Below are 13,867 nucleotides of genomic sequence, written 5' to 3'. Positions count from 1 at the left end.
CAGCTGGTGTCGTCTGGTGTCATGTCTGTCATTTTACACTCAAGTACCTGTCCTTAAAACAATGGGCCCTCATGATTTTCCTGTGACAGTGTTAGACAGTGAGTGAAGGGCAGCTGCCGCTTTGTCACCATTTTTTGCATGCACAATATATACACTATATGGCCATAAGTATGTGGACACCCCAGTTGCTTTTACATGTTTTCTTCTGCAGCTGTATTTCAATGTTTGGGGCCCTTTTTTCCACTTAAGGGAAATGGCAATGGTACAGCCTACAATGATTGTGAAATGGGATTTATTTTTGTGGAGTTTTGTTTTGTAGATTACCACATTGTACCAATGTTTATTAGGATGGTTGGTATAATTTAATTGATGGTAATTACATATATTTTTCTGTTAGAAAATTTCCCTGTTTTTGTGAAGTTGTTTAACTACATAATGCTTTGCACATTGCCTGTAGTTGAAGCTCATTAGCAGCAAAGTAATGGCCAGGGTTTTGGGGGTGTTCAACAATCAGATGAGTGTGGTAGGTGCATGTCCGCATACGTTTGGCCATGTAGTGTGTGTCTGAATCATGGGGGGGGGGAAAACAAACAAACATAAAATTAGACCTTTAAAATAGTCTGCAAGCTGAATAGAGACATTCAGGGGTGAATGTCAGGACCAGGCTGCTTGTTCATCATTCTGACTGACTGCAGACCAGTCCTGCCATGCTGACTGACTGTCAGGGTGCTGGAGACGTTGCTATCTCTCCCCTGGCCACGGCCTGATCCTGGCCACGCCTGCCAATTTCAGCTGCTTGAAGGCTGCGGTTTGTGCTGACTGTACTGCAGGGGTTGTTACTCCCACACCAGGGGAGGGTCAGCTGATCCACCGGTTGCCCCGCAGGAGTGTGAATGATGGTGGCCCGGCAATGCAGGCCTCACTGAGCAGCAGACAGAGATGAATTGAACCCCTGGAGAGAAGAGCGAGCAACCGCGATCAGGAAAATAACTGTGGGCCTGCTTCAGGTCTCTGCTGTGATCACTGAGAAGGGTGGGTGACATCCCACCGCCGGTGGAGTCAGCATGTCACAGGGGAGGAAAGGTCTGAATCCCCCGTAGGTTTTGCCCTTGGCTCTGGTTCTGAAGATATGACCTCACAGAGATGAATAAATTCTCACCACATTTACTATGAAGTGAAGCTCTGACAACAGAGCTTGGACATGCAGGTTTCAGAGCACATCACAAGGTGGCAGTACATCCAATGACTAAATACTGTCAGCCTCTCCTGTCAGAGATACACCTCTAGTTGTGCCGCAGAGGCCAAATCAACAAAATGTACAATATGGACATTTACTCATGCATTCTGTTGTGGAGTGACAGCTGGTTATAGACACCATTATTCATCACTTGTCTCAGAGCAATAGGCTCACTTTGAAACACAGTTGTTAATCTTCACCTTGGCTGGCAGCAAAGCTTAAATTTACTACCACATCTTGAACTTAACGTGTCGCGATCCCAGCCATGCTCTGTTCCTGGTTGAAACAGGATGGAGGGCATTTCACTAAACTTGTCTGCAAAGACCAAGACGTGATGATCATTCAGGATCTCAGCATCAAGCTATGAAAACAAAAAAACAGTTTACTCAATGAACATTAAATGTATTTTTGATGGCCTGACTTTATTGGCTTCTGAGATCTCAGTGGGAAATCAATTCTGGGTCTGCCAACAGTTAAGTTTAGACCTTTGAATTATTGCCATCTGCAACACATTTCTTATTACACAACATTAGTTGAAATTTTCAGACTTCACATTCTCGTGGGTTTTTTTTTCGTTAAACCTGTAGCTGCAGAAAGCAATCCTTCCCTGGATTCAGACCACACAGATAAAAGAAAGGGAAGAAATACGTCTTGTTCTTGTTGTCTGTTCTGGCCACTTGGGCTTTCCTTCCATGTTGGAGGAATTGATCGCTGACTGTCTGAAGGTCCTCACCCCCTCTCTCTCTCTCTCTCAAGTCTGGTTGAATTTATTGTCTCAGTTTATGATTGGGGCTGAGCAAAGTGCAATCTGGCTGTCTGGACAGACTCTTTGAGGAGCATAGAAAAAGGGAAGGGCCTGACATGGGGCCCGGGGATTTTTGTGTGTCACATTTTGGGACCAATTTTTGAAACTTTAATTGGGGACATTTTTCAAACAGAGGACTGCTGCTTCATTCAGCAGAAGCTAATCATCATTTACTGTTAGGGCAAAGTTTTGCCTCTGTCAGTCACAGTTCCAGTTATGGTAAACCTTCAGGGAATTACTTTAAGTGACTCAGTGTCCCCAAAGGGGATATAACCATATATGTGTTTGTGTGTTTGGATGTGTGGGTTGGTGCACCTGACAGCAGCAGCCCCACCTCCACAGTAAAGCCATAAACTCAGTTATCCTCTCCTATAGTTACCTCCTCAAAACATATAGGCCCCTGACGTGCTGATTGCTTTATTGATATTGATCAGGGCAAAGTGTCAAACCACTCGTCCATGTCTCTCAGTGGTGGGTAATTGTTGTTTATGCATGTAGAGGGAAAAGGTTACCACAGACAAAAAAAATCCTTCGAAGTAAAACGAGCACGTAGTAACTAATATGTGTCTTTATGATTGTTGATGTGTTTTTCTAATTACATTTTGGATTATAAAAACATATCGTGTGCATCATTCCTTACCCTGTCGACTGTCCTTAAGGACTTTTTGCATCAATTGCAAATGTTTTACTTGTTATCACATTAATTTGCCATCTGGTTTTAGAGGCCTGCAGATTTGATCCTGACTTGATTAACTTATGTTAATTTGACAAAGTAAAACTTATCTTTCAACATCCACAAACCAAATATTCTCTGGCTTTTGACCTATTGGTTGTGGCCCCACTCAGTGCCGTCCTTATCATCCCAGCAAGATTGGAGGCTAGAGCCTGCAAGCCACATTTACAGTGCAAATGTTATCGTGCCAATGACACTTTAAACAGTCTTTATCAATATATAGTCATTCAAGGTTTATGAGCTTTGATAAAATGCCACTAGCCAAGCAGGGCCATTACAATGTGAAGCGAGGTGTATTTTTAGATTATAATTATTATTTTGTGTGGATCATCAGGGAACTTTTAATGCTCAACAAGTAAAATAAATACTCGGCATGTCAAGAGGACAAAGTGGCCTAAGTGCAAAAGATATTGATTTTCTCCTCAGGAAGAGCAGCGTAAGGGCAGAACCTTATCATCCTATTATCTTGAAAACAGTGGGTTATCATAATTGCTTACTTAATAATTCTATAAAACTGTGGAGGTGCAACCTTTGCCTAGGCAGTAAACTGTCAAGTGCTTTTGATGCTGAGATAGAAAAGATTCCTGACAGGGTTAGAAATTCTGTAACCTATTAATTTTATTACAGTAGATTACAAACACTGAAAGAGCAGCAATTTCAAGTCAAGCAGAATGGCTAAAAATACATAAACACCTAAAAATGGATTAACTAACACAGAAAGCATAACTTGTATTAGTAGTTTTATTTTATTTTAAGATTAAGATTTATTTCTTTGAAAAAACATTAATCACTACCAGTATTTCCCTGTTGCATCAGAGCAACAAGTAAATTGTTCAAGTAATTAACCAATAGCAACTAGAGCTCTCTTTAGGTGCCATTCATTTCACACCTCTACAAGTATGTAGAACAATGGGGTAGACATGCTTAATCAACAACTGCAAGCTTCATCACATTTAACTCTCAACTAAGCAAACAAGGTGGTGTTGATGACACTGTCCTCCTGCGTGGTGCCAGGTAACAATTTCTAAACAAGGTTGACTTTGGGATCAGTATTTAAGCCACATGCGAGTAGAAAGTTCAACCCGTTTGTAATGGTTGTGAAGACAAGAAAACTCCCCAAGCCAGAGTTTACTGAATTCTCCTGAGCAATCCTTTTTGTTTCTTACAATTTCTTTCCATCACTGGAAAAAAGGGGGTTCTATGGAGACAGCAAATGCTACAAAGACACGTTGTGTAACAAAACAAGCGTACATCTGACAGGTGCTCGCCTCCGCCAAGCAGGCAGTAACCTTGGAGGGAGTAGACAGGAATGTAGCAGCCCTATCTGAGCTCGGAGGGAAATACTGACTGCAAAGGCCTTTTTTTGTTCAGAGAGAAAAATCAATATTCCAGAGTCCATCACACAAGCAGGCATTTTGGTGGTGGGGGTGGAGGGTTTCAGGTGGGTTCCGGCTATGTGAAACAGGCTCTGAGTGACCCCTGGAAAAAAATAAAGTTAATGCCTAACTTCTTTATCTTTGTTTTACAGCCAAGGGTTGTACCTCCAAATCAATACATGATACACAAATATCCCAGGGCTCCATGTTCTAGACAGAGCAATGACGAGAGCTTGGGAGTTAGCCAGCTTCACACCACCTGGCAAAGAGAAAAGTCACCAGAAGCTTCTGATGGAGTCAATGTAGAGAGAGTGAGCCTATATTATATGTGCCAGGGCTCCTGTAGAAAGCAAAAGGCATAACTTTATCAACGTTCAACAGTTTAAAGTCACGTTTTGACAATTTTAAGGGTGCCCTGGCTAATGTCTGAAAAGCACTGACATACACTTATTCGCTTTCTTGCCGAGAGTTAGACAAGAAGATTGATACCACTCTCCTATCGGTACAGTGATAATGAAGCTACAGCCAGCGGCCAGTTAGCTTAGCATAGGCCTAAAGACTGGAGGGTGTATGGCGGCCAAGAAGTAGCCTGGCACAGACACACTTTAAGACCGCAACTTAATGTTTTTACACTATGGTTTTTTTGTACAGATTAGTAAGATAAGCTAACCGTCTGCAGCATACACACCCAAGAGTGGTTCATGTAACAATAAACATCTTTACGTTTACAAATAGTCTATGTGTATATATATTTTTTTATTTTTTTATTTTTTGCTTTGTGTCTGAATCAATAAGAGGCTAATATTGATTTTCATGGAATATTTTTAACCTGCACTGGAAGCATTTTCACACAAAAAACACCCTGTTAATATTAGGGTTGAAGGTCTCAGCATGCATCCTGGGAATACAGCATCTGGACCTTGATAGCAGATGGGCAATTTTCCGTGGTGTTATTACAAACCCCTTGGATGGACAGCTGAACCTCACTAGATGTTTACAGCGAAGACCAACAAGCTTGAGGTTTTCTCTCCTCTCTGAGTCTACGCTGACCAAGATAGTTGATATCTGTCACTGTCTGGCACTCTGTCCCTGCAGACCTTGCAGCGAATCAACAGTGCAGCTCCCAGACAGATAAAATGCCACATCAGAGTTTCAGGGGCCTGAAGAAGGTTCCAGTTCCCAACCAGTGTTATGGTGAGAGAAAGGAGCATCCACTTAGGGAGGACAGACAACCCCCCCCACACACACACACACACTTCTCCCCCATCCCTCCTTTTCTCTGATAGTAGCTGGTAATCTCTGAGGTCGACCTGTCAGTCAGGTCCTGGAGACAGATGACGTGAGGCCCCTGATAGGCTGTCTCCAACGGAGGAGACACCAGCCGGCCGCACGGGCTGCTAGGACAGAGAGCAGGACCCAAGGCGACGGACGGATGGCGGGGCTGACGGGGGGGATGGCAGGAGAGATGAAGACAAGGTGGGTCAGGGAGGTGGTGTGGCAGAGGAATGCCAAGGCAGAGAGGTGGGGGTCATGGAGAAGGTCTCCTGATGAGCAGGGAGACAGTTCTCTGCTGGAGATCGTTGTGTGGCTGACAAAGTTTACTTAACACCAACCCCTGGGAGCTCGGGTCACCGGGGGGAGGAGACCCTGTTCGCCTCCAACTCAAAGGCCTAGATTTTTGTCACAGAAAAAGATCTGGAGAACAGTGAAGAGGTTGAATGATTAAGTGTCGTACTCGTATATAAGTCAATATACGCAAATAAACTTGCTACTTACAACTTACTTGTTACCATAAGTTTTTCTTCAAGTTATACAGTATTGTTGTATGATAATACAGTTCCCAAGCAGGGGAACCTCTGACAATTCTTCCCTATTGGGGCATTTAAGAACACAGCTGTTGTTTAAGACTCATGCAAGTAATGCATAAAACTACAAAGTTTGTGATTTCGTTTTCACAACATACGAGTTAACAAATTGTTTGTGGGAGTTTCCCACAGTACCAAGTGCACCAACAAGGAAGTGTTTTCAAAACCCCAAAAGCCCAGCCTCTCACAGTTTTAACCTCACAGTGGTGATTCCAAAAATATAGAAGTCTAAATGTTGCATTAGCTTTATTAATTATGCAATATTGGCACAAACTTAACCTCTGAATGTGGTGCAAGTTTAACCTTTTTAATGCTTTTTACTTAGACTTCGCTAATCACCAGGCCAAACACCCAGACTGTTTACCTGACTTGTCAGATGGAATGTGTTACAGTGTACTGATTATATATTCAAAAGTATAATATGTATCAGAAACATTGGATGACTATAACTCATATTAATATGTTACTTCTGTGCTACAAAGCTGGTGTGTCAATTCATCATTTGACAAGTGACTGAGAAATACTCTACATTATTGTACTGATATTTTCTTACTATCAGCAAATCCTGTGAAAAGATCAAAACCTACAATGTTTTAGTCCTACGTTTAGTATTTTCCAACCTCCCTAGCCAGTCCAGGCACCAAAAGCCCATTCATTCCTACTGATTACAGAAGTCTAAAAACAGGTCACAATGTATTGGTAAAATTTTTGCAAAAGGCTTACTAATTTTCTATAATAGCTGGGCACTGAGCAAATATTCCTCAAATAGGAGTAAATCGTGAAATTGTTGTGGACCATTTTCAGCAGCAGATTAATACACATACATCAGCAGGACAGTGGATGTGGAATGGAATCAAAATATACTACAGTTCATGTTAATGAAGAAAAGAATCAAAGATCGTGTAACAGTGTGTCTCATTGATGTGTCTTTTTTGACAACTGTGATTGTGCTGAAATGCACAGCACAGCTGAAAAGGTGAAAGGAAAAATGAAATAAAATGTCTTCTAGAATTCCTTTCAAAATTTAGATCCAACAATTTTTTTCAGTATTTATAAAATGCTGTGGTAATGTAGACATTTTTACTGTACAGATTCAATAAAACAGCTAGAAAACAACATTTATTAGTTATATTTTCATCCTTTAAAAGAGTCACCGTCTTGGCTCTGCCTCAGGTACACAGAATGAATTATTACATAGGCCAAATGTTTTTACTTTGTTTCACTTTTTGCTCTGTGCACTTTAACAGAGATACACTGTCACTAGGAAACTGACAAAGGCTATCAGTATTACTTTAATATGTAAACAAATCGAAAGTTATCCTGAATGACTAGCGATAATCATTTGTTTAATGTAAAGATGTTATCAATTTTTACAAGCTGACATAGTTGGCTAACTTTTCTCCTGTTCTTTAATCAAAGTAAGTGTTCACTTCCACCCAGCGCTGCCGACGGTATTCCCTCGATAGCAGCTACTGCCCATGGCTCCTATTAGATTACAGGGAAGATTTATCGAACTGGCTTCCGGTTTTCAGATAGGATAGTGACAACACTTATCTCCAGATATCCCCTTATCAAAAAACAATTTAGTGAGAGAAACAGACATTAGCCCAGATTTTTTTACATTGCAAAGTGCTCCAGCTTAGCCTCCTCGGTACAAGGGTCTGTTTGCACTGTGCACACACACCTCCATCTGCCTGGACAGAGAAGCATTAACATTGCCTTAGTGCACTCTTGATGTCACTGCCATTACGTTCACATCAAGCTGTTGGACTTTGAGACGTGATCAATTCTGCTCGGACGTGGAATACTGAAAAAAGGTATCACAAGAACGAAGAGACCTGACTGCTGTAAAGTTTTGGAAGTACTAGTGTGCATGTACATATATGCACAATTGTTGTGTGCGTGTGTGTGTGTGTGTGTGTGTGTGTGCCTGTGTGTGTGTGTGTCTGTGTGTGTGTGTGGTAGACCTGGCAGCAGGGAAGTGCCAACAGGCCAGACTTAGCAGCTGGTGAGAGAGGTCACTACAGGAGAAGGAACTGGTAGGTCACCATGAGGGTATCCTGACCTGAGCTTGATTTTATGCTGCCTCTATTTATCAAGAACCTCGGGAGGCATGTGTTTGAGTGAGGGTTTTTTTTTTGTACAGATGTGTGCCTGCTAATGCATGCTTGTGTGTGTTTGTCGAGAGAGAAAGAGACACACACGGTTGAAAGCAATTGCTAATTGTCGAAGCAGCTACAAGATTTTGACACAGGGCGTTTGTCAAATATTCATTATTTGTGTATGTGAAGCCAGAAGGCCATCAGGGGGAGTCAGGCAGACAGACTAACTCCTGTTACTATGACCCTGGAGGGATAGCTGGAAGAGAAGAGAAGATAGAAAAATGGGCAATAAAGTTGAACAGAGTGTGACTTTATGGAGCTAATAACAAAGTTGATCTCCAATAGCTGACTGGACATGTTCTATTAACCAAAGGTCCTGTTTTTTGTTGAACACCTGTTGGCATGTCCCATGAGATGGTTCATGTGAAGTTTAGGTGCCCAACAAGCATTCAGACTATTTGTTCTTTCCATGGATGATGCCTGTAAAAGGGGCTGCAGGTGCTTGGTCCAGGGGCATAGTGTCTAGGGACCACGTTAACTATTAACACAGCCATATAACACAGTTACTGATTAGCGCCTCTCGCTGTTGAGACTCCCTCTGACTTGAGTCACAGGTAGGAATCCCGCTAGGTGTGTATTTGTGTGTGTGCACACTCCTACGGTGTGGCTTTTACACACCAGCCATTCATGGTGTTGAAAGCCGCCTAGTCATAATTCTTTCTTCTTCTTCTTCTTCTTCTTCTTCTTCTTCTTCTTCTTCTTCTTCTTCTTCTTCCTCCTCTCCCTCCCTCTATTCATCCCTCTGTGCTTCCTTCCCTCCCACGCAGACTTGTTCAATCCTCTCCTTCGCTGGTTCTTTTCATCGACCTTCATGATGACCTTTATCCTTTCTGCCATAAAAAACTAAAACATAAAGATTTCTTGTGCAAAGTTAAGAGGAACCGTGCTTGGCATGTAGGGCTCCAGGTACTTTACCCTGGAGCAAAAGTCTAAGGTGTAGATGACACTGATGAATGACTCACAGCACATGTACAGCCAGCCCTGTTGTTGTGAGATGAGGAAATGTCACAGTGCTTTGTGATAAGAATTTTGCTTATGATACATTACGTTGTAATATATCCAACACAGTGAAGGAGGATAAAGACTCACGTGAGCAATTTATAAAGGATTTTTTTATTCTTCGCCTTTTAACTTTGATTTTGGTTGGTGCACCACAATTGCTCCTAGCTTTGACATGACACAGATGAGAAAATGTGTGTCTTTAAAGAAATAATTCAACATTTTGTGAAGTTCACAGATTCACTTTCTATCATAGAGTTAGATGAGAAGATTGATACCTCTCTAATATCTTTGTGTTAAGTTTAGCCCTAGACCCAGGAGGTAATTAGCCTAGCTTAGCATAAACATTGGAAGCAGAAGGAAACAGCTAGCTCTCTCCATCATCAGAAATGTGTCTACCAGCACCTTGAAGGATCACTAATTAACCCGTTTAATCTTGTTTGTTTAATCAGTGGTTTTAAGGGGAGTCACGTTAGTCCATCCCTTAAAGCATGCGACTCCCAGTAAAAACACAAATTGTAATTTTTATTTTCGTTTTTGTACATATTTTTACCCCCAGATCATGAATCATGTTTTAATAAATCCACTTGCTAAATATATTTTTTGGCAAAATTTTTAAATAACAATTAAGGGGTCAGTTCACTGAAACAAAAAATTACAGTTGCTACTTTCTACCAAAGAAATAGTCCCTCCTAACTGACTCCTATCCAGATTTATGGGGGGTACTGATATTTTTAAATTGCCAGATTTAAAAACTGTGATGCACCACAAATGAAATTCCATTCACCTCCATTGTATTGGTGTGAAGGCAGAAATGTTAAAGACGGAGATCAAAAATCAGCAAGTTTTTCATCTTGCAGCAGATGAACGTAAATCTTAAGCAATGTGGCATTAAAAGCTGCTCTATCATCGCCTCAATTATCATGTTATGTGAATCATTTTTCACGGATAATATCAGCCAGTCGAGACCTCAGACCTCAGTGACGTCTGCCTGCCTGGATGCAGCATGGTCAGGCTATAAGGCTGCGTTCTAGCAGATCTGTAAACACAGGGCTTAGTGGAGTCTAAGCACCTAAGCTGCTGACCGGTGTCTATCAAAACAAACTACACACCCTGGCCAGGGTTTGTCTTTGTGTCAAAGGGCTGGGGTCAAGCCAGAGGACTTCTCCTTTTAAAGATCAGAATAGGGTTTATTTTTTGCTGGGTTTGGAAGCAGAATCAAATTAGATTTTTAAATGTTCATAAAGTTATCTAACAAATGTTTTACAGCTATAGGTGTACCATACAGTCCTGAAAATTACGGTTACAACTTCGCAATGATAACAGCATTCCTGTGAAATAACTGGCAATGTGGACGTGACTTTGACACTGAATGGAAATCAGGCCAATCGAGAACTGAGCCAATGGTAAGTCAGATCAGCTATGTCTTTCTTGGCCTCTTTTGTTGGGGCGTACAGTACAAGTCACAATAAGGGTTTTAACTGTACGTGCTGCAGATCACCCTGATATGGATGTCAGTGGCGGTCAGAGCAGAAACTGGATGTCTTTGTTAGAAACTGGAGAAGGGCAACACTGCTCATGTTTAATTTTGCTGTAATAATCACACAAGGAAGTTCTGCATTCGAAACCAATCTGTTTCTGTGAAGTAGAAGGGACCGTGACACATTGTTTTTTGACTAAGCCGCGTGTTTTCCGCCAACAGGGACACGAACCAGTCTGAGATATTACACTCCCTCCATGGGCAAACATGCAAACACGGCGAGCCTCTGCGCCGCATGGTACAGTACACAACGTTAGAGAGGGCACAAAGGAAGGCGCATGATTGGTGTGTTTGACAGCGATCTGATAAAACCATAATTGGAGCATGTAGAATGCATATGTTTCTCAGTCAAACAAAAGCCCTGGTCACGCCATAGAAACTACCTCTCAATGTTTTCATTGTCTGGCAACTGACTAAAGTGAAGGAGAGGGCGACAGAAACCTCCAAGTCGGTCTGAGAGTGTGTTTAATGTGCTGAAGGGGAGCTGTGTGAGTGTGTGTTTGTCTGCATGTGTGAGAGACTGAGACGAGGCGAGGTTGTGCGGTCATGGAAGGACAAGTGGCCTGCCAAGTCGGCCATGTCTGGTGGAGCTCCAAACTCTTTTGAGTGAAGCTCAAATCTTATCAGATCTCAGTAGGCTTATTTGTTCTTCTGACTGAAAAGCTATAGACACATTTGAACACATTTTCCCCTGGAAGGAAAGTTTAACTGTATTTAGAGAAGGTCAAGGCCAAACTTCAGGCATTTCCTCCTTGGAGAGACAGTTTCTTTGAAACATTGTTTAGCATCTTGCTGAAGGTCTGTTCACCCAAATTAAATAAAATCTTTTACACTTACCTCTTGTGGTATCCAGCCGTAGATAGACATGCAGATAGTTTTGCTTTTATCTGCCCAGGTTAAGAGATATCTGTCCTAGAGATTTCTGCCTCCACTGCTGTGAATAGTTTATTATAGGAACTACTTTCTACCAGTGAAAACTGTTGACAGTGGTGTCTGTAAATTAACCACATTAAAGCTATATTTATACATGACAAGTTAGGCTGTAGATACTTGCAACATAGGTTTAATTTAATATGACCAAGGAAACAGTTGATAGATGTACTGTACAAGGCTGTATCTTGTTTCATTATACACCCAACAGTTATTACTTATGGATGGTTTTGCCTCATCTCATTACTAAATTAAAGACTATTCATCACTCAAACACAAGCAGCCTAAACTAACCAATCATAGTTGTTGTGGCGTCCACATGGTATCTGTGTAGCCCCGATGTGTAATTCCATTTTTTTGAAGAGGCTACAGTGGCTATATGCATGGGCTTTTCTGGTATTTTGTGCCCTTATTTGAGAGCAAACAGTTACGAGGATGACAGGAAATGAGAGGAGGGAGATTTACATTTACAGTTATTCAAGTAGAAGAAGCTTTTGTCCAAAGTCACAATAGTTTAAAAAAAAGCCTTCAAGTATAGGTTTCGGGTTCATGAAAAATTCCATAGCAAATGACAATTTATTTCTTATTTTGGAAAGAGATAGAGAAGGATGGAAAGAAAAGGAATAGTAAATACTCTCAGATGAGGTACGTCTTTTGGGGAGTTTTGGTAGCTGAACCGGGGACATTGCCATCCAAGGTTGGCACCCTCTTCCCTCAAGGTGCCCCCTGGCCCATGATTCAGTCATCATTCATTTCATTATATGCACCTGTTCCTCTGGGAAGATAATTTCTGCTGAATTTTATGTTATTTCAGTGGGCAACAGGGGAAAACAATCCAGTCACCCCCGTTGTATTGGAGTGGAGGCAGTTATCTCAGAGACGGATATACCTCAACCTGAACCAAAACCAAAACAATCAGCTTGATAAGACACCACTACAGTTAGGTTAGTGAAAAAATATGTCGATTTGTAATTACTGACACAGACATGTTGTAATCTCAGAAATAACATTAAAATCTAAGCTGGACATGGGTCTGGTTTTGAACAAATAGGCTATTTCACAGCAGACCTTTTGACTGGTCATAGTGTACGTGCCCCAGTAAGTCATGCCAGTGTGACAGTGAGTCAGCATGCACAATACCAGGACCCAGGAAGCAGCTTAATGGACATACAATCATTAATGTTATTATTAATGTGCTTTTCCCTGTATTACTCCATCTGTTCCCCAATTTAGATTTTAACAACTGGTGATTGTTTCAGTTACACCACACACTCCACTCATATCTTTTGAACAGGCAGCTTTGACTCCATAGTCCTTGAAAGCATGAGTGGGCCTGCAAGGTCTGCCAGCTGCTCTGTCCATACTCCACTTCTGTGCCAGGCCCAAGTATCCAACCCTCCGTACCCCACACCGACACCCCACCACCACAACCCACTCAAGTTGTCTCTGTTTTCCTATCAGTGACGTCGCCTCTGCCCAAGGCTGTTTTCTCTCGGGCTGGAGCTCCAAACAGCTGATTCAGGGAAAGTCACAAAGTGTACTGGAGGCCTGACCTTCTCTGGCTGAGACAAAACACATATAGAGGCGCTGGCTCCACAGGATGGAGACGTTAGCGTGGAAACAATAACACAGCCTCTGAATCTACACAAGAGATGAGGCTTGGTTTTCCACCGACAGAAAGACGGGGCGGTCAGGCGTCTTTGAGTAGACGAAACTAAGCATCCACAATCGATCCCTCTTTGATCTCAGATCATTTATTGTGTGGTGGATTACAAAATTTCCTGCTTGTGAGATTCCATGTGTTTACATATTCTCAACAGTCCAATCAAAGACTGAATTTATTGGATTGCAATTAAAAGAGAGAAAAGTTAGAACATCATTGGCAGAATATTGTGTAGTATTAATATGTTTGGGAAATACACTTTTACATATGAAATATGGCTTTCTTGCTATTTGTTTAATCCATACAGAGCCAGACTAGCTGCTTGCTGCCTCCAGTCTTTGCGCCTATGCTAAGCTAATCGGTTCCAAGCTGTAGCTTCATATTTAGTGTGCAGTCCCGAGAGTGGTATCGATCTTCTAATTTTACTCTTGGAAAGAAAGCTTATTTCCCAAAATCTCAAACTATGTCTTTATATGACCCCTCTGGTTTATCATGTGACCATTCTGAGGAGTCCTGACACCCAGATTTGGAATGGTACTTAATTGCTGTTAGTTAAC

The sequence above is a fragment of the Micropterus dolomieu genome, linkage group LG06 (assembly GCF_021292245.1).
Source record: "Micropterus dolomieu isolate WLL.071019.BEF.003 ecotype Adirondacks linkage group LG06, ASM2129224v1, whole genome shotgun sequence".
NCBI classification, from domain to species: domain Eukaryota; kingdom Metazoa; phylum Chordata; class Actinopteri; order Centrarchiformes; family Centrarchidae; genus Micropterus; species Micropterus dolomieu.
This window is presented reverse-complemented; position numbering follows the sequence as displayed.